Source organism: Olea europaea, unplaced genomic scaffold (assembly GCF_002742605.1).
Source record: "Olea europaea var. sylvestris unplaced genomic scaffold, O_europaea_v1 scaffold542, whole genome shotgun sequence".
Classification (NCBI taxonomy): domain Eukaryota; kingdom Viridiplantae; phylum Streptophyta; class Magnoliopsida; order Lamiales; family Oleaceae; genus Olea; species Olea europaea.
In genome coordinates this window covers 116,467-135,394 of record NW_019263747.1, presented here as the reverse complement: position 1 = coordinate 135,394, position 18,928 = coordinate 116,467, and the positions used below count along the sequence as shown (strand labels likewise).

The following is an 18,928-nucleotide window of genomic DNA, read 5'->3' as shown; positions in this document are numbered from 1 at the left end:
TTTTTTTGTCAATAAAAAAATAATAATTCAAACATCATACTAAGCCTATCTCTTCGGGTTTGATTATTAGTAACTTTTTAGAAGAAATAACTGTGGGAATGACAAAGTATGAAAATAATTATGAGTGATACAGTCGAATGTATGATTGAAATTAAAATTTGACTTTGACTGAGAAGTAGAAATAATTTTTAAGTTACGAATAATGCTTCCCAATTAAAGAGTAAATCATCTAAAACACAAACGAAGCAAGAAATTTCAACAAACAAAACATGCTCGAGTTACATAGTTTGAGCTAATATTAAGTTTTAACAAGCAATTTCAAGAAAATAATTAGACAATGGGTAAAATAATTAAGATCAGACAAATGGACTGATTTTTCTGGACTTCTTGTTATGAATCTAACCAGGCCTGGCCCTTTTATGACCGTTTGAATCTCCCTCGGATGAAGCATCCACAGATTTTGTGAAAGAAGTTGAGAGATGAGCATATAAACCAACCACTCTTCTAATATTGTTGTTGAGTTCTCTAATCAATCCCACATTTCTACTTAACTTCTCAGGAATCTTGGACTCATGATTCTGATTAATCTCATTGATTAGCAGCCTATTTTGTTCCAGTATATCTTGAACTTGTACAAGACTATTCTGAAATGTCTGCACTACTTTGTCATCCAACTGTGTGTCGTCCTGCATTTTATCCAATCGAATCGAAACGGGGCTGCAAATCAAGCCCAAAGATTCAACGTGATTCACCCTTCAAACAAGAGTTATGTCCACTTTCATGAGGAAAATAAAAAGAATTTTGTTATCTGTACAGGGAATTTATACATATTATGCCCTCGTTTGTTTCTCATTTTTGGAAGAATAAGAATGAAAAATATAGTCGTTACGGACCCCACACAAGAGGTAGAATTTCAAATTTGATGGCTTGATATGAAGTACGGTCATATTTTTCATTTTAATAAGAAAAGAATGAGCGTGTGTCGGTGGATTTGAAAATTTGTTTTGAAATCAGCGTGTGTCGGTGGATTTGAAAAATTGTTTTCAAATCCATCAACGGACGAGTGCATTTGTCATGCTACCTGTACAGATGCCCAGGTAGCATTTCTCAAATAAAACACCCAACAACCTGAACAAATAAAATACATAAAAGAACGAGGTGATGATTGTGAGACAAAGGAGCACAGCAAGAAGAGACAATCTTAGGTATGGGATTTGAATATTGGCTTTAAGGAATGACCGTAATCATATCTTCCCCTTTGTACTTTCTAATTTATTAACAGAAGCCCAGACAAAACATGATAAGGTTTTTGAATTGTTTAAAGACAAATTGTGCATAAGAGACAAGTTCTGAACTTGATATTATGACTCTTCTCACTATGGGTACTTTTTACACAAGGGATCAAGTAAAAAAACTTGTACTACAGTATTACTTTCCATTTAAAAATTTGATTACATTATTATTATAGTCTCAATTATTATGGGGTATTGATGAAATGTAAGAAAGCAGATCCAATTTCCATAAAAAGGTGCCTTTTTACAATATACTCAAGAAAAAACCAGAATTTCGATAGAAGAATCTCAATATCTGAAATCAAAAACCAGTAAATGATGCAGTGCAGACATCACCATAAATCTTATGAGGGTATTAATAAGTCAAAAGGGAAAATATATTCTCAAAATAATTAAGTAAATAAGCAAAAGTTTCAAATGGAAATATCGGAACAATTTACTCAGCATTCAGGAAGTTGTTTTAACCATTTGTGGCAACACATGGGTTTCTGTATCAAATGCTGAAATAGCGGAAAAATGAACTTCTAGGAATTCAGAGTTGGGACCGTACTCAAAAGATTGCAGCTGCAGTTATGCTTAGAAGAGAATTCCCAAAATAGAAATTTGAAAAAATGGAACAGAAATTAACCATATATCAGAGATCTCAAATTTGCAAAAAGAAAAATCTACTGTCATTCCAAACAGAATTCTGTATCTTTTTACACACACACAGACACACTGAAAATGAGTAAAAGTGAATGTGAAGTTGAAGAATCAAGACTGGAGTAGATGAAAGATTCAAGAAAACTAAAAACTAAAAACTTGGGAGCCCATAATAATATTTTACAAGAAAAAACAAGAATATCTATATTCCTTCATGTATGTATATGTATGTATATTCTATACAGACAGTATATTTTGTTTGACGTACCTTAAGAATCTGGGAACATTATGGTGTGTGTTTGAGAGAGGACAGAGATTAGGGTAAAAGAACGGCGACTGAATCGAATCTTGTAAGGAGAGAGAATGAGAGATGATAGTCACGCTTCGACCCACCTTTCAACCTGTATAAATATTTTCTTTACTTTCTCCTGTTCACTCTTGTTTTTCTCCTTAGTATTTTGAGCCAGAAATACTTCAAAGTCAAGGTTTTTCAACGAGATTGGGTCTCAATTTTGTGTGGAGCAAAATTCACGTGTATTGGAGTTTATAATAAGTTATATATTATCTATTTTGATTAAGATGCGAGAGCGACATAATACAATCTACCTAGTATTACATTATTATAATTCTATAATAAATTCCTTATTCAAATTCTGATTGACAATCATTTTATATATATAATCAACAATTCGCTTTATTTTCAATTAGGCCTTGTTGTATCTTCTTTAGGGGTTATTACTTCCTTAGTAGCTCAACACATATACTCTTTATCTGCTTATGCATTCATAGCACAAGACTTTACTACTCGAGCTACATTATATACTCAATTGTGATTTTTATAAGAATGTATGAAAGAAAAAATTTTGATATACGTGTAAAATATTTTATTGTATAAATATGTAATTGAAAATGATCGTATAGTAAACCATAAAATATATTATTTGTGGTCAAATAGACACTCAGTCTAGCTAATCTAGTAAATCAAACACATTGAAGAGTCTTCGTCATACTGAATTAGATTGTCAGAGAAAATTAGGAATGAGCAAAAGACGAGTTTATGTGCTATAACATAAATTTGTATATTGTTAGTTTTGAAACAATGATCATAGTAACAGTAATCAATAATATTAATATTCTGTCTAGCAATATTCACTATCATTTTATGTTTAATTCTTAGCATGGTGTAATCAAGTGTATTAAACAATCAAAATAATTATGCCTTTTATGCTATATTGTTTCCAATGGACTTATCGATGAATGTTGTGGTTGAATTTTGGAGCTGCTAAACATTTAAACACTTTGTTTGAGGATGAAAAATAGCAACATTTTAAAATGGAACTAAGGTGCTCGTAGAGATAATGTTTGGGGATCCTAACGAGAGAAATAGTTTAATCTTTTCTAAGTTTCTTGAAAATCTAATTAATCATCAAATACAAAATTTAAGTATGGTTTATTATTTTAGTACTTCATAAATACATATAATTCAAACTACCATCTAATTCATACAACAAATTCAAATCCACAACTCAAATTCATAATCATCTCCAAAGATTTTCAAAACAAGAAATTACATTCATTCCTAAACGGAAAATTCGACATCCCATAATGAAATAGACAAATTTATAATATGGATGCTCATAAGTTAATGGTAACTAATGGTAGAAAACAAAATCACTAAAGAATATATTTGAAGTCGTGCAAATGAATTAAAAGATCAAATAGATAAAAAGGCAATGCCAAACATATAGATCACACCGAAAGATGATTATTACGAATTAATCTTTAAATAAATGAATACATGAAAACGGTAACTTTCAATTGAGGGGAACAAAAGGAAGTTTATTGAGAGGAGATTTTTGCTTTTGATAGAAATGCAAAGAATCGATATTGAAAGAGTAATGTTATTCATAGTAAAAACTATCGATAATTACTTTTCGTGATACACAAATGACAGTTTGTTATTTGATACACTTCTAAAATTTAAGAAGGGTTTATTATTTTAATACTTCCTAAAAGCCTTATATTCCAAAATACCATCTAAACTCATACAACAAATTCAATTCGACAACTCAAATTCATAATCACCTCCAAATAATTTCAAACAAGCAATCAATTTCATGCCTATGTAAAAAAATCAATGGTCCACAAATTCTCTGAGTTCTTCCATCCGATTCTAAATGAAATAGAATTATGCAATCAATTCTAAGATTTGAAAATCCTATTAATCAACAATTACCAAACTTAAGAAGTGTTTATTATTTCATTAGTGCTTCCTAAAATAAACATAAGTCAAACTACCACTAAAGTCATAAAACAAATTCAATTCGACAACTCAAATTTATAATCATCTCTAAATAATTTTAAAACAAACATTCAAATTCATTCCTACGTATAAAATTCGACATCACAAAATGAAATATAGAAATTTAAATAAATAAAACTAATGGTAGAAAACAAAATCATCAAGGAATATATTTCAATTCATGCAAATGAATCAAAAGCAAATTAAGAGATCAAATAAAAAAAATATTTGGAATGCCATACATATAATTTACATCAAAAGATGATTATTACAAGTAAATTAATAAAAAAGAGTGAAAAAAAGGGGGAAATTTACAATTGAGGGAACAAAAAAAAGTTTACTGAGAGAAGATATTATTGCTTTTAATGAAAACATCATAAATTCATATTGAAAATGGTTTTAATGAAATGTCTTTTTATAAATACCGAGATCTAGAAGTTCGGATTTACTTTTCCGAATTCTTTCGTGAGATAATAAATGTGATAGTTTACATGTTATAAAAGACATTTGTAAATGACTAAGAGTTAGAGAAAAAGACGAGGCAACAATCATTAAAAGGGTTTTGAGATGTACCTTGATGGAAAAAAAATTTGAAAATAAAAATAAAAATAAATAAAATTTGGTAGTCTTTTGCATCCCAATTTAGAAAAAATCAAGAGCTTCATATTTTGTATTATAAGTTCAAATATTTTGTGCATGCAAATTTATTGGGTTATCATAGTTTAGTGCATATTTTGTGCATGCCAGTTTATTGGATGGCCCTCAATCTTTGTTCAAATATTAGACAAAAACAAGAGCTGCACGTACAGTTTGTATTATTTGTTCAAATTTTTTGCATTTCAATTTGTTGGATGACCATAGTTTTCATGTGTTTATATATATATATGGTGATGGAATCTTGTTCTTTAAAGATCTATCTTTTTTGCCTTACGTGCTTTGTACAGAAGTTCACCAAATTACTCACATGGTGGGTCCCATGTGGAAGATAAATAATGTCAAAAAATCACCCACCCACCGCATGTTGTGTGTTGTTTGGCCAGTGCTATGCAACATTTTTCTGTACATGTAGCTCTGCTAATCTTTTTCATTTTCACTACAACATCACTACGGTGGCACAACTATCATTACGGGGGCTATGGTGACATGCTTAAGTTCTCGAATGCATAACACTAAGCGTGGAGTGTTGGGCCACGCTTGTAATTAGCGTCAAATGTATCCTTCGTTATTATATCACAAAATTCAAATGGAAAGGAATGCAATTGCTCGTAAATAAGGGACTTTCTCCATTGAAAGAAATTAAAGAAGAATATCATAAATGTTTATCAGGTGTATCCTTGGTTTTTATTGGACTTCTAATTCCCCTACACTATTTTATTCATTTAAAATGAAATTGGTCCCAACATCTCTAATATAAACTTATATATGCATTTTGGTCATTTTTTTCTTGGAATTGGGTCGTTTAAATTTTAGGATAATAATATTGAAACCACTACTTTTATTAACTCCTCCATAGTTTCAATGCAATAAAGTTTATATTTCTTTTCGCATTTATCTCCGAATTTTTTTTAGTCACAATCTCATATTTACCATTTAATTTACTAGCACATCTAGTCTCCCATTAGAGTTTCCTTCCAAATTATCTATTAGCATGGGAAATTAAGTATTAAGTCGAAAATTTGTATTTATTGTTTATATTGCTTATTTAAAATATGAGGGACGAATAAGTCTTTTTACTCAATGAAAATAGATTTTTTGACAGTCATTAGGAACAAGATGTGCTAACTAATTGAAGTTTAAAAATAGTACACAACGAAAAAAATTGAGAATATAAGGGCAAAAATAAACAAACATTGAGGACCTTCACTACAACTAAAAGTACAAGTGTAAATAAAATGGATTTTGATATGTGTAAACACCTCGATGTACAGGCCCCCTCAGAATAGGAGGCTCACGATTTTTTATTAAGCATGGGCCCCTGATTGCGAACGGGCTATTGACACCAAGCGCGGACGCAAACTTTTTGAATTAGAGGGCACAATCAGACACTATATAAATCGATTACGTTCTTGATTTTTGAATAATTCATACTTAACTTGAGAAAACACAGAATTAAGTTTAAAAACACATTCCTTCATTAATATTTTGTTTATCATTTTTATCCATTAAATTTCGAACGGTCCTTTTATTATTATTTTGCTCATAAAAAAATGCATATTTACATTTAAATAATTTATAGTGTATTTGATACAAAAAAAATCAATTTACGTAATAAAAAGAAAAAAAAACATATAACCAATATTCACTACTAATATTCAATCAAATAAACATAATTTGTTAAATATAAGTCAAATTGGATATAATCATTTAAGACTCATTTTATACACAATTTAATAAGAGAAAATGCAAATTTAAGTTCAAAATAAGATTAGGAAGTGAAGTAAATATTATAATTTGTAAAGAAATTATAGACAAATTTTTAAAAAAAATAGTAGAGTTAAGGTTTTAATAAAATGTGAGAATGAGAGTCACGAGAGGGTAAGTAAAAATTAAAAAATTCAAATCTATTGTAATTTTGTCCCTGTTTGATGATGAATAAAATCAAATTTCTAGAAAATTTTGATAAAAATTGAAAATTTATGAATCCCATGAAGTATGTTATTAAAATTAATTGTCAATCTTGAATTTTTTATTTTATTTTATTTTATTTTTTTGGGTAAGGCATTAATCTCGAATTTTATTAAATTTTAATTTTAATTCATATCAATCAGGGCTTTATAAATAAATAAATTCACTCAAAAGTTGAGCGGTCACTTGACCCCCCAAAACCCCCTCTTGTGTACGCCCCTGATTGACACCGAAATGTACAAATAATAAAATCCAAACATAACTACCTAACTTTTAACTGTAGGAAAAAACTTAGATTAAAAAGACTATTATACATTAATTGTTTACTTGGGGTTTCCTCTTTTAGGCCTTGTCTGAAAATAAATAATTAAAATAGAATTACAAAACAAGAGAATGTATGAAAGAACTTACTTTAATTTGAAGCCTATGGATTTACAAATATGCAATAGATTTATAAGTACAAGTGTTATGCGGTGTGCTCTGTGTATTTCGGTGTGTGTTTCATTGTATGTGATATTGGTATTTTTAAATACTGGTACATTATGTCTATTTTTTCAAAAAAAAAAATGTAATCAATACTTTACTTCTTTACAAGTGTGTAATTTACTATTAAAGAATTAAATGTTACTTTACAGCTGTATGAAAACTAAATATTCATTTGAAAACTTCATCTTCAAGTTCCTCCATTTTGACTTTCATTGTTGATAATTGTTCTTCAAGTACTAATCATCTGTCATTACTTGATAATGGTCCTCTTCCTTACGTCTTTTCTTCTTTTTCCAATTATTGTACCATTTGTCCATAATATTTATGTAGGCTTTTTCTAGTTCTACATCCATTTCATCCAGTTTGCCATTGAATATGAACTCTTCTTCTTCTGTATTTGATTGACATATTTCAATACACCATTTGTTTCTTGAAAAGTCATAAATATAACTCTTTTTGTTGAATATTTGATACTGAAATTTTTCCTATTTTAACTTTTGTAGCAAGATGTTCTTGACATAAAATAATTACATTCCTTCACAGTGCTGCAAGTTTGGAATCATTATTTTAAACTCATTGCCATGGTTCGTGAGATCTGTGTTTCATAATCAATATGTCTAATTTTTATTTTGTTATTGTCTTCAAAGAAGGTTTAAATTTTTTGACTCCTTCATATATTAAAATATAATGATAAGCTGGGACTAATATACCATCATTTATAAGAAGTGGTCTGGAAATGAATTGGATCATTATATTACACCAAAAAACCCTTTTGTAGCAATCAAAAAATGCTACCAAAGGCCTTTTGCCGTGTTCGGGCGTGCGTTATAGGCATCGATGTTGCTATAGAGCTGAAGGATTGTAATAAATTAATTTAATATGAAAAAAAAAAGAAAGAAAGAAAAGTCAAACATATCATACCAAAAAAAAAAGATTTAAAAAAAATATATATATGTATATATATATATGTGTGTGTGTGTGTGTGTGTGTGTGTGTGTGTGTGTATGTATGTATATGTAGAGGGAGAGAGAGAGAGAGGGGGGGGGGAAGAGGAAGAAAGAAAAAATTAGAAAAATTTTGTCTCTACATTATTAAGCTTGAATTTCTCAATTTTGAAAGGTAAGTGAAAAGTTACTTATTGTCAAGTTATGTTTAATTTTATAGCTGTTAGATTGTTAGACTAAATTCAATTTTATTGAAGGGGTTAAGTATAATAAATTATGAAATTGAGTAAAGTGAAATAAAAACTAGTTTTAGTGACTAAGAGATTGTAAAAATCACTTAAATGTGAAATGATTAAGTTTGGGTATCACCTATTTAATTATTAAAATTATTTAAAATAATTAATTGTTTATTTAAAAATTATATCGTATTTCAGGCGACGATACTGACATCAGAACAGCTTGCCAACCGGGTTGATTTTGCGAACATAATACTGTGAGTGAAAAAATATAAATATTTTTAAAATATTTATAAATTAAGTTTATTGTTAAAGTATGTGCAATTATGTGTTCGAATTACATGGTTATTATGGAAATATCTTTTATTATGATACATGTGAATCTCAAAGATTATTTATGGTATGTTTGTGACTTGGTATATAAGATATGTGATATTGAGATTTGATTGGTATGTGAGACATGCAATATTGAGATCGGCCAAAAAAGTACCCATTATTATATGCTTCTTCTAGTTCACAGAGGGGTTTAGCTGTGTTCTATCCTACACAGAGGGTCTTGACCTGACATTGGCCTCGATCGTGTAGATATAGTTCACTGAAGGGTCTTGGTCGTATTCTAGAATTGATTATGAGAGGTCTTCGAGACCGACTTTCGTTCACGGAATGGCCAAATGCCCATGGTGAAAGTTCTTAGCCCGAGTGGCGGATTATATATTTCAGTCAGAGGATAAATTTTTGGTGAATTTTTCAGCACGTTTGATGTGATAAGATTATAGCATGGTTATCAGCTGATGCTCATATTATGATTTTGAGATGATATTTTACGACTTTATGTGAATATTTCACTTTTGGTTATAATTGCATGATATTAACTTGTGAATTATTAAATGATATGAACTCGATTTTCGATAGAAATGTAAAAATGAAAAAGTATAATTATTTTCGAACTTCTCCACTCACTGAGCTATCAACTCATATATTTTTCCCACGATTTTTCCTACAGGTAGCAATTAATTCTTTTTAGCTGGGAGAGCCTAATGATTTCAGAATGAGAGCCACACGACATGTTGAATATTATAACTCATATTGATGAAGTACGAAATAAATATTTTGGGTCCATCGCATTATATTTTATATAAGCATTTGATTTTGTTGCATTTTTTTTTAAATAACTCATAATCAGTTTTGGTGATAGATTTGAATCTAGACAGCATCTATCATTGGTGCACGTCACGTTTCGGGTTTACTAGGGTGATTCGGGACAGATAGTGTTAAAGTGGTATCAGAGCATGGTTTTGAAAATTTTTATGACTCATGCATGTTCAGTGGATATGATCACATATCGTGGTGGTAGAAATCACAAGCTCTCTAACTCGAATGTATGGAATCAAAAATGATAGAAAGATATTTTTAACAGATCCAAGAAAGACTAGTATGTAAGTATGGTAGTTGCAATGATATTATGGTTGGAAATGTTATTAGTTATTGGGTTGGAACTATGTGTGTATGTAACCTAGTAAGATTTGAGCAGATTTTGATGATTTTGCTGGGCATTAAGTTATAGATTTTACAATCAGTGTGGAATTTTAATTATTTTGGAGCCAAATGGTCATTAGTGTTATCAAAATTTTGTGGCCACTTATATGAGATGATAATAGAAATCATAATGGTGTAAATTTATGCTATATGATAAGAGATTGTGGAAGACAAAATGATGATTCATTGATTGATAGATGACAATGTGTTATTGCATACTTTAGGCATCGAGAAAATTAACAGTAATTCCAATTATTTGGATTATTTATGAGTGAGTGATTACAAGGAATGTGAGAATAGTAGGGATGAACTTCATAATGATTATCTATTATTGGGTGATTTGTTGCTTTAAAAATAGAATTAAATGAATATGTGCATTTATGTATGTTTATGTGAATCGAGAAATAAAAAGGAGTAGAGAATGGTAAAGTTGGAATTTATTGAGATTGGAAAATTAACATGTCCAATTTTGGTGGTACATTGATGTGTGGAAGGTTATTATTTTATGATTTGAAGGAAATTTGATATAATTAAATATTTTAGGTCATACAATATGACGATAAATGCCAAGGTTACATGATCATAACATGATATGATGAATAGCATGTAAATAAATATAATGGTTGCCATATAGCAAATAATGTGATGATAGATTTGGGTTATTAAGTTAATTAATTCTGTTAAGGCCATCTGGTGGATTATTTTGTCATATTCCATACATTTTGGAAGCGTTGAGTTAAATTTTAAAGTTAAGATGAATTTAATGAATTTTTAGTGATGTAATTTTTGGGTGATTTTCGATTGTATTTTTGGACTTCAGATATAAAGTATTTCATGTTTATTGAGATCTATTTGAGATGGAATATATGGATGATATGTTGGATAGTTTGAAGTTTAAGACGATCATCACGTAAATTTTATCCAATTGTGGAACGGTATCTTTAGGTTATAATCTTAATTGAAGGTCTTTGTGCGATATATGATAAGTGTGCTTTTGCACACTTATTTAGATCCCAAACATGACTTAATTACAAGCAAAATGTTTAAATTGTGACTTAATCTCGTTCAATTCATGCAATGTAGGTGTTTCTATGGAAATGGTAGAATTCAGGAGAAAAGAGCCGAAAAAGGACTAAGATGGAGCAAAGTGATAGCTCAGGGACCAAAGTGCAATTATCCAAAAGATGGTCTAAAGGACAAATCAAGGAAGTGAATGAGCTAAGTACCAATTTGGTGATATTATGAGATGATGGAATTAAAAGAAACAAGCAAAAAGGACCAAAATGAATCAAATTGAAAGTTCGGGGACCAAGTTACAAATAATCCATAGATGAGACGGGAAATGGAATGAAGATTCAAGAGTGTTAGAGGTCAATCGGATGATGAAAGGAGTCAAAGAGGTGAAATATGATCGAAGTATTATCATGTATCAACTTTCAAGCGAAAAAGCTATACTCGTGATTTTTTAGCATCTACTTGAGATCCATTTTTGGCATATTAAAAATCGGAATTTGAGAAAGCCTATTTCTATAAAAAGTGTAGATCTTTTAGTTTTCATTCCAATGAACTTTGAATCACTTCAATCGAAGATCAACATAAAAAGTTATGAACAAAAAACTAAAAGCTGTCCGGCGAAAAGAATCGCATAACTATGCGGTCGTATAGTATAAACTCTATGCGGTCGCATAGAAGCCTCCCGAGATTTTTTTCTCAAAATTTTTTTAGTCCATGTGATAGCATAGAAATGTACTATGCGGTCGCATAGGTATACTCTGGGGGCCGATTCTGCAGTTTCTTTATACGACCGAAACTCTTTTGGTAACCTAATTTTCACGCGATATAAATATCAAAAGACGTCCAGAAAGAAGCAGAACATATTGGAGGTAGAAGAACACTTCTTGGAGAGGATTTTGAGCACAAGAACGAAGATTTACATGAAGAGCTTCAAGATTTCTTCAAGATTTCATAACCCGATGATATCTTTCATTCAAAACCTGATGTATTTTGTTATTTTAACCATGTTAGACTAGATTTTCATGTCCTAGGATTTGCGATGAACGTTATATTATGAATCCTTAATCTTGAATTTTATTTATTTAACGTTAAAACATGTTTTTTTAATTATTGAATGATTGGCATGGATTTTATTTTCTCTACAATTATGTGCGCAATAGTTGTATGAGATTTGTGCCTTGTTTTATCCTCGAGAGATGAAAAATAAGTTAGACATTATGTTAGTTGTCGTAAAGTTCGATAAGGGATAGAAATATATCGCTATACTTTACATGATCTTTAAGTATTCATAAATCTTTAATGCATTTTTATATATTCGCATCCGTCATAGAAATATAGTCATATCACATGTGAAAATAGGTTTAATTCTACTCGAGAGAGATTGTTAAACAAATTAGGAATATTGATCTTCATAATTGAATTGTGCTGTCAATTTTATAAAATTCGGATTAAAGGGGATTGATATAAGGGGATTCGAGATCTTAGTACACATTTCGTTATCATATTTTTATAAAACTTGCATTTAGTTATAATAACGCATTTAATCTAGTTAATTTAGGCTTTATATTTATAAGCAGGTTATTAAATCATAATTTAGTTAGCGAAAATATCAAGAATTTCTATTGTTTTGGTTAAGGTGACAATAGGTAAAATTGAACTAATTAATCTCTGTAGGACGATATTCGGACTCATTTAATCCACTTTATTACTTGTTAACGAACCGTACACTTGCGGTAATTTTAAATCGAAAGAAATAATTTCGTGAGCAAGTTTTTGGCTTCGTTGTCGGGGATTGAGTTTAGTTTAATTTTCTTTCTCGAGGCACTAATTCAAACTTCAATTTTTATTTTGCTAGTATAATTTTTTTTTTTTGGTTATCATCCTTTATTTTTGTTTTAGTTATTAAAATTGTTTGAATCTCAGTGCTCGTACTGGTTTTGTTTCTCAAATTTACATGCCACGATCGACTGGAGAAGAATTGATTCCAGCTGATCTTGAAATCGAGCGCACATTTCATCAACTACAAAGAGATCACCAAGAAGCACAAGTACAAATGGCTAACGAACTAAACAATCCCATTATTCAAGCTAATGAAGGAGAGGCAATGGATGAAGGAAATGAGATTCTGGGAGATTTCTTGACTCCTCAAGTAATTCAAAGTCAATCCAGCATAGTGTATCCATCGTTTGGGCAGCCAAATTTCCAGTTGAAGATCAATATGATACAGCTATTTCAAAATGGACACCAATTTTATGGCAAAGCCGAGGAGAATCCATATACACACATATCTCGATTTTTGGATATGTGTCAACACTTCAAATATCAAGGGATTTCGGACGACACTATTAGGCTAAGGCTGTTTCCACATATGCTACGAGACAGAGCACTTGAATGGTTGGATTCACTTCCTGTTGCAAGTATCACTACATGGAACCGAGTTGGCACACAAATTCTGCACAAAGTTTTCTCCTCAGCTAAGATAGCGAAGTTGAGACATCACATATCAGTATTCAGTCAAGGAGAAATCGAATCATTTGACGAAGCTTGGAACAGATTCAAAAACATGCTCCGGAAGTGCCCTCAACATGGGTTTGATAAAAAGACCCAAATCCGATTCTTCTACACAGGGTTACTTCCATACCACAAGAGCATGGTGGATTCAACGTCAGATGGCTCAATATCCACCCGAATAGTTGATGGTGCATTGGAATTATTTGAAAGAATGGCTACCACATCAGCCATGTGGTCTTCTGAGAGGGCGATTCCAAGGAAAACTCCGAGTGTGTACGAGGTGGATACTTATTCAGCAATATCTACAAAAATCGAATCTCTGTATCACAAGGTGGAAAGCATAGCACAAGCAGCACAAGCTAAGAAGAGCAACTGTGATGAATATGGAGCTGAGCATAAAACATCGGAGTGCCCGATACTCATGCAAGGAATTAAGCGAGCAGACTATGCACAGTAGGGACAATGCCAACAATACAATCAATATGGAGAAACTTTCAATCCCAATTGGATGAAGCATCCCAACTTCTCTTGGAGCAACCAGAATCAAAATAGGTCACATGGACAATTTCAACAACAAGAGAAGAGGCCTCAATTGGAAGATATGATAGGAAAATTCATGGAGAAAGCCGAAGTTACACTTCAAAATCAAAATGCATCGATCAAAAATTTGGAAACTCAGATGGGGCAGTTGGCCATGGCATTGACTGGCAGAATGTTAGGTAACTTACCGAGTAATACAGAAATCAATCCCAAAGGCAAGCCAAGGCCATTACAACTCAAAGTGGAGTACAATTGCCTGAAATCCATGTCAAGAGACCGGATGTGACTGGAGAGACATTTTCCCTACTGAAGAAGAGACTGTTGTAAAGGAATCAACTCCAAAGGAAAATTCAGAAAAGTCATAGGATAAGGCCAAAGTCACAGTCAACCCATACACATCTCCGATTCCCTTTCCACAGCGGTTGAAGAAGCAAAAATTGGAGCAAGAGTACAAAAAATTCCTAGAAGTCTTCAAAAAGCTACATAGCAACATCCCACTAGCCGATGCACTATTCTAGATGCCTAGCTACGCAAAGTTTCTCAAAGATATTATATCAAACAAACGCAAGCTGGAGGACCATAAGATAGTAATGCTTATGGAGGAATGCAGTGCCAGAATCCAGAAAAGGCTCCCACCAAAATTTAAAGATCCAGGGAGTTTCACTGTCCCTTGCATAATTGGTGATTTTTATTTTGATAAAGCATTGTGTGATCTCGATGCAAGTATTAACTTAATGCCACTCTCTATTTTCAGGAAACTAGGATTGGGAGAGCCTAAGACAACCACAGTAACTCTACAGCTAGCTGATCGATCACTTACACATCCACGAGAGATTATTGAAGATGTACTGGTCAAAGTGGATAAACTCATATTCCCAGCAGACTTCTTGATTTTGGATATGGAAGAAGACAAGGACATGTTTATCATATTGGGATGACCATTTTTGGCTACTGCAAGAGCCCTCATAAATGTGCAGCAAGGACAACTAACTCTAAGGTTGGTGGAGGAACAAGTCTCTTTTAATGTTTTCAAGGCAATGAAATACCCCAATGAGCCCGAAAGTTGTTTCCAGATTGAAGTGCTTGACATAGGAATCTCCTATAATATTGAGTTGAAGAAATAGCCAAACATTCATGAGGCCTGTATAGTGCACTCTCCATCGATTCTTATCGATTCAAAGGAGATTAAGGCATTCAATTTGGGATTTCATACGGATGAGGAAAGAATGAAAAATCACTTGGAGAAAGACAGAGATGAAATTCGGAGGATAACTGCAGTACGGAACAAGACCATATTGAGCAAACTATGCAGGACCTCCCAAGCCACATTTAAAGTGCCATAAAATGCCTGTGCCAACAGTTGAGCTATCGACTATAAAATAGCGCTGATTGGGAGGCAACCCAACGTCTCTACCCTTTTTTTATTTCATTTTGCATTAGTCTAGGAGTTTTTCAATTTTTCAACATTTTTATTAGTTTAGGTCATCGTTCATCCATGCATGTCAATAAATAGCCTAAGCACAATCCACATGAGTCCCAATGCATTGAGCACGAGTCATAAGGTTGAAGTCCTGTTTTAATCAGTCATGGGTCAAATTGAACAAAGTGCATGATTAGAGCTAAACTTTGTTGGTGATTCACTTTTTGTGATATTAACTTTATATTGAAATATAATTTATGCATCTTACACGCCAACAGTGTACACATACACCTTGAAATAAGTTTGGGGAAATGGTGCATCACATGGATTCATTCATGCACACCCAAGTTTATCAATTATCACCACAAGATATAATATACATACTTTGCACTTTTGTAGAATGTCGCAAAAAAGACCTCAACAGGAAAAGAGAAGGTCGGCTCCACATATGGCATTGCAGGTCCCGATTTTCGACCACCTCCATACTGATCAGGGGAATACTAGTTATCCCATTTCTTGTGCATTTAGATTATTTTGTCCATCAATTATATGTATTTGAACTTCTACTTTATTTCAAAAATTAGGGCAAAATTATGTCTTTAATCTTTCGTTAATCTTACATTGAGGACAATGTATTAACTAAGTTTGGGGGTGACATAATTATAAATCTTTATCTGCGTTCATCAGTATCTGTATTCCATTATTGCATAATGTATGCATGATGAGCATTAAAAAAATAAAAATAAAAAAATAAATTCATGCATGCTTGTGTGAGCTTGATAACCTTGCTAGTTATGATTTTATTATTAGACTTGTTTAAACTGCAAAACTTTGAATCTAGTGTTAATTAGACTAACTGATACTTGTTGATGCAACACTTAACATTATCTATGCACGCTATTCATGCTTGACATGTTAGATGAATGACTAGATTTTGAGCATAAAGTAGAAAAAGAATGATAACCCTCTATTGAATTAACCCGTAAACCACCTTAAGATAGTTTGGTGATGGTTGAGCTATTATAGGGGAGCATTGATATGAGCGGGGGCTCCGTGCATGAATTTTATTGTGTGGATTGCCTAGACCAGTGGGGTGAAGATTAGGTGAAAATTTTAAACTGAGGGATGGTTTTGGAAACTAAATGTCTAGAACAATAAGGGCATAAAATTAATTTGTGAGAATAAGACACTTCTTTTCATGCCTTTATGACTCGAGCAAGTAAGTCTGTAAGGAAATTTCAAAATCTAGTGCCCTAAAGTCAACTGGCCTGGGAGTCACCAGCCTAAAGCTCGCTAAATAGGTCATATAGAAAGCAAGATGGAAAAAGGTTAATAAAAAGTCATCTGATCGAGCCTTTATAACTCGAGTGAATAAGCCTGCCAGTGTTTAAAACCTGGTGCCCTAAAGCCAATTGGTTTGGGAGTCATCGGCCTAAAACTCGCTAAAGGGGTTATATAGAAAGCAAATGAGAAGATGATAAATTAAAAAAAAAATTGGGAAGTGAAAAAAATAAAAGAAAGACAATAACATGAAGAAAAGCCCTTAGACATTTGGTTGAGGAAACTATACCTTTGAGGCGAGGCAAGTAACCTATTTTAATCTTGAGTGTCAAAGCAATCAAACTTGGGAGAGCCTTCACTTGTTAAAATGTAAACTTGTGATAGTGAGATTAATCCAAACTACGAGAGGGTGAGGACTACAACTATGTAAACTCCTAATTTTAAAACACAACCTCGGGATAATTGAGTGAAAAGAATAAGTTGGGGGGTTGTGTATCTCTCGAGCGAGTAAGGATATATTTGACCACTTAGGGTCGAGACTCAACCTATCATGAATTTGATATGTTGGCATGAATTCACACACACAAACGTCAAGTATGCATTTAACAGGTAAAGGTTAATGTCATTTTTGCACTGATAAATTTTAATAAAGTTGAATACTTAGTCCAATCTTGAGCCACGACAGGGTATTAAGCCCTGTTTATTCAAAATTAAGTCACTATCTTGTTTGAGGACAAACAATAGTTCCAGTTTGGGGTTTTTGATAAGTGTGTTTTTGCACACTTATTTAGATCACAAATATGACTTAATTACAAGCAAAATGTTTAAATTGTGACTTAATCTCGTTGAATTCATGCAATGTAGGTGTTTCTATGGAAATGGTGGAATTCAAGAGAAAAAAGCCGAAAAATGACTAAAATGGAGCAAAGTGATAGCTCATTGACCAAAGTACAATTATCCAAAAGATGGTCTAAAGGACAAATCAAGGAAGTGAATGAACTAAGTACCAATTTGGTGATATTATAAAATGATGGAAATAAAAGAAACAAGGAAAAAGGACCAAACTGAATCAAACTGAAAGTTCAAGGATCAAGTTGCAAATAATATATAGTTGAGACGGGAAATGGAATGAAGATTCAAGAGTGTTAGAGGTCAATTGGATGAGGAAAGAATTCAAAGAGGTGAAATATGATCGAAGTATTATCAAGTATCAACTTTCAGGCGAAAAAACTATGTTCGTGATTTTTAGCCTCTACTTGAGATCCATTTTTGGCATAGTAAACATCGGAATTTGAGAAAGCCTATTTCTATCAAAAGTGTAGATCTTTGAGTTTTCTGTCCAATGAACTTTAAATCACTTCAATCGGAGATCATAAGAAAAAGTGATGATCAAAATACTAAAAGCTGTCCGGCAGAAAGAATCGCATAACTATGCGGTCGCATAGTATAAACTCTATGCGGTCGCATAGAAGCCTCCTGAGAATTTTTTCTCAAAATTTTTTTACTCTATGCGACAGCGTAGAAATGTACTATGCGGTCGCAAAGGTATACTCTAGGGGCCGATTCTGCAGTTTCCTTATACGATCGAAACTCTTTTGGTAACCTAATTTTCACGCGATATAAATACCAAAAGACGTCCAGAAAGAGGCATAACGTATTGGAGGTAGAAGAACACTTCTTGGAGAGGACTTTGAGCGCAAGAATGAAGATTTACACGAAGATCTTCAAGATTTTTTCAAGATTTCAAAACCCGGTGATGTCTTTCATTCAAAACCTGATGTACTAGGATTTGCGATGAACCTTGTATTATGAATCCTTAATCTTAAATTTTATTTATTTGACATTAAAACATGTTTTTTTTTAATTATTGAATGATAGGCATGTATTTTATTTTCTCTACAATTATGTGCGCAATAGTTGTATGAGATTTGTGCCTTGTTTTACCCTCGAGAGATGGAAAATAAGTTAGACATTATGTTAATTGTCGTAAAGTTCGATAGGGGATAAAAATATACCGCTATGATTTATGTGATCTTTAAGTATTCATAAATCTTTAATGCATTTTTATATGTTCGCATCCGTCATAGAAATATAGTTGA

General features: G+C 32.1%; 1 long non-coding RNA gene across 1 annotated transcript; it reads right to left on the bottom strand.

Annotated features, from left to right (window-relative positions):
* Positions 1-213: 213 nt before the first annotated feature.
* Positions 214-2,427, bottom strand: LOC111388979. The gene is made up of 2 exons (XR_002701659.1): positions 2,203-2,427; positions 214-717 (listed from the first exon to the last, which is right to left on the bottom strand). It is a non-coding gene; the product is annotated as an uncharacterized LOC111388979 (long non-coding RNA).
* Between the last annotated feature and the right edge of the window lie 16,501 nt (positions 2,428-18,928).